We start from the raw sequence: 3,619 nt of genomic DNA on the forward strand, positions 1-3,619 counted from the left end.
AGAGAGAGAGAAGAGAACTGGTCTAGTGGTACTTGTAGAGCCAATATCCCTCATAAGACACACACAGAGACTGATGGTCAAATCCTCATAGTGGGTGAATTTGTTGGGTTGTGTTATATTCTTTCCACGACTAGGTCCAATAGTCACAAGCGCGGGGGGGCGGCTCTTTTGAACCCATGGTTTTGCCCATGGTTTTGTGCATGGTTTTGTGCATGGTTTTTGCGCATGGTTTTGTGCGCAATGGTTTTTAGTCCATGGTATTGGATGCTTCAGTTCTCTATGTATATTTGTTTGATGTGTTATGCTCTCGCTATTGTTTATTTTATGTTTTTTAGAATTTGTATGCAAGTAATTTTTGTACGGGGTTAAAACCTAGATTTGGTATCAGAGTTGCTTTTGCTTTAAGGGGATGCCTTTGTTGCTAAGGGGTTTCACTTGGGCCTATGGTAGACCCTAGTCAGTGGGAGATCTACAGGATCAATTCTGGTGATGAAAGAAGATGGTGAGCAATGGAAATATAGAGATCGAGAAATTTGATGGTCAAATTTTTGAGTTGTGGAAACTCAAGATGGAGAATCTGTTCGTGGATAAAGATCAGTGGATCGCGGTAGATCTGGGTAATAAACCAACAGGAGTGTCTAATGAAGAATGAAATAAGTTGGATAGGAAGGCAAAGAGCACAATATGATTGTGTGTTTCAGATTTAATATTGTCGAATGTATTATGGGAAGCTACGGTGAAGGATTTGTGGGACAAGTTAGAGACTTTGTACCAATCTAAGTCTCTAGTGAATTAACTGTTCCTATGGAAAAATATGTATAACCTGAGGATGAAAGATGGAGACTCAATGAAAGAGCATTTGTTGAACGTATTTAATATTTTGGTAAGTCAGTTATTATCTTTTGATATTAAAATTGCAGATGAAGATGTTGGGTTGTGTTATATTCTTTCCACGATTAGCTCCCCGGGTTAACCGGGGGTTAGAGGGGGGCAGAGCCCCCTCTTCATTGCGTCAATTGCACAATGGGGGGGTCACAGGGGGTTTGAGGGGGGCGGGTAGCCCCCCTCCACTGCCCTGGGAATTTTTTTTTTGGACCTTATATTAGGTTGGGCGGACCTACCTACGGTTTTGTGCATGGTTTTCGCACATGGTTTTGGGTGTGATGGTTTTCTATCCATGGTATTGGATGCTTCAACATGTATATATATATATGTATTATAACATTGAAAGGAATATAGTGAAAAATCAAGTTGGTAGTCCCAGTTTTGGGATCTAAGGGAAATCTCTGTGTATATGTGTTTTATGTGTTATGCTCTCTCCTTTATTTATTTTCTGTTTTAGAATTTGTATGTAGGTAATTTATGTACAAGGTTAAAACCTACATTTGGTATCAAGGATGCCTTTGTTGCTGAGGGGTTTTGCTCAGCCCTGTGATAGACCTTGTTTAGTGGGAGATCTGCGGGATCGATTCTGGTGGTGAAAGAAGATGGCGAGCAGTGGAAAGATAGAAATCGAGAAATTTAATGGTCATATTTTTGAGTTGTGGAAACTCAAGATGGAGGATGTGTTGGTGGACAAAGATCAGTGGATCGTGGTAGATCTGGGTACTAAACCACCGGGAGTGTTCGATGAAGAATGGAAGAAGTTGGAATGGAATTCAAAGAGCATAATACGTTTGTGTGTCTTAGATTTAGTATTTCCGAATGTATCAGGGGAAGCTACAACGAAGGCTTTGTGGGAAAAGTTAGGGACTTTGTACCAATCTAAGTCTCTGGTGAATAAACTGTTCCTGCAAAAAAAGTTGTATAACCTGAGGATGAAAGATGGAGACTTAGTGACAGAGCATTTGAATGCATTTAATATTGTGGTAAGTCAGTTATTATCTGTTGATATTAAAATTTCAGATGAAGATAAGTGAATCAATTTGTTGTGTTCTCTACCAAATTCGTGGGATAGTCTAGTTATTGCAATAGGTAGCAATGCAATTGCATTGTAGTTTTATGAAATAGTCTCATCCTTACTAATGGAGGAGGTGAGACGGAAAAATATGTAGAGCCAGAATGTTGATGCCTTTTCTATACGAGGATGGTCCCCGAATAGAAACAAAAATAAGTTATCGAGTGGCAGATCTAAATCTAGAGGGAGATCTAAATCTCCAGGAAAACCTATAAAGGTGGTGTGCTGGAAATGTGGAAATGAAGGGCACTACAAAAGGGGTTGTAAATCTAAATCTCATGACAAAGGAAAGGGATCTGATGATGCTCCTTCTACAGAGGCAAAAACCACTTCAGATGAAGGTGGGGATGTTTACTTGGCTTCTTCAAGTAAACATATAGATCATGAGGCATGGTTGATTGACTTAGGTGCATCCTTTCACTTCACTCTCCCTAGAGAGTGGTTCTGCGTGTATGAGAAATACGATGGTGGTGATGTCTTCTTAGGGTATGATAGGAAGGCTAGAATCATTGGTCATGGAAAAGTAAAGTTGAAATTGCAAGGTGGAAGGGTTAGAACACTTCCAGGTGTTCTGCAAATTCTTGCATTGGCCAGAAATATGATTTATGTAAGCAAGCTAGATGATGCAGGTGTAAAAACAATGTTCGAGAAGGATACCTACAAGATTGTTTGGGGAGCACTGGTATTGATGTAGGCAGTTTGGAGTGGAACTCTATATAGGCTGTAAGGTAGAACCGTTGTTGATGGGTGCAACAAGTCTATGGTTCCTGAAAGTGGAGCAGAAAATATAGTGGTCTTTGGAGAAAAGACCATGCTATGGCATCAAAGGCTTGGACATATTGGAGAGAAGAGCCTTAAAATCCTTCATGGTAAAGGTATGGTAGAATGTATGACTAATAGCTCTCTGGATTTTGATTTCTGTGAAAATTGTGTATATGGGAAGCAGAATCGGGTGAGTTTCCCATATGGTGGTAAGAGGGCGAAACATATATTAGAACTTGTGAACAGTGATGTGTTTGGACCTGTGAAGGTTCCATCAGTGGGTAATTTTGTGTACTATGTATCGTTTATAGATGAATTCTTAAGGAATACATGGATATATTTCCTCAAGAAGAAATCTAAAGACTTTGATAGGTTTAAAGAATTTAAGGCTCTGGTGGAAAACCAAACAGAGAAGAAGAAAAAGGTGCTCAGGATAGATAACAGTGGAGAGTTTTGCAAGAAGGAATTTGAAGAGTTCTATAAGAAGTGTGGTATACCATGGCAGAAGGCTACTCCATAAACGCCTGAGAAAAATGGAGTTGCAGAAAGAATGAACAAGACGTTGATGGAAAGGGAAAGAAGCATGCTCAGTGCTGTCAGGTTAGGACAGGAATTCTGGGTAGAGGCAGTGGAGACTGCATGTTACCTGGTCAACAAATCACCTTCATCAGCGTTGGAGGATAAGACTCCACAAGAGATATGGACTAGTAAGAAACCCTCTCTTTCACATCTGAGGGTATTTGGATGTGATGCATATGTACATGTTCGAAAGGAGAAAAGAACAAAGTTGGATAGTAAATATTAAAAATGCATCTTTATTGGGTATAAGGATGGTTTAAAGGGTTATAAGCTTTGGAACCCAGTAACACGGAAGGTTGTGTACAGCTAAGATGTGGTGTT

The sequence above is a fragment of the Pinus tabuliformis genome, chromosome J (assembly GCF_031772625.1).
Source record: "Pinus tabuliformis cultivar Carrire ecotype Pingquan chromosome J, CPIR1, whole genome shotgun sequence".
NCBI classification, from domain to species: domain Eukaryota; kingdom Viridiplantae; phylum Streptophyta; class Pinopsida; order Pinales; family Pinaceae; genus Pinus; species Pinus tabuliformis.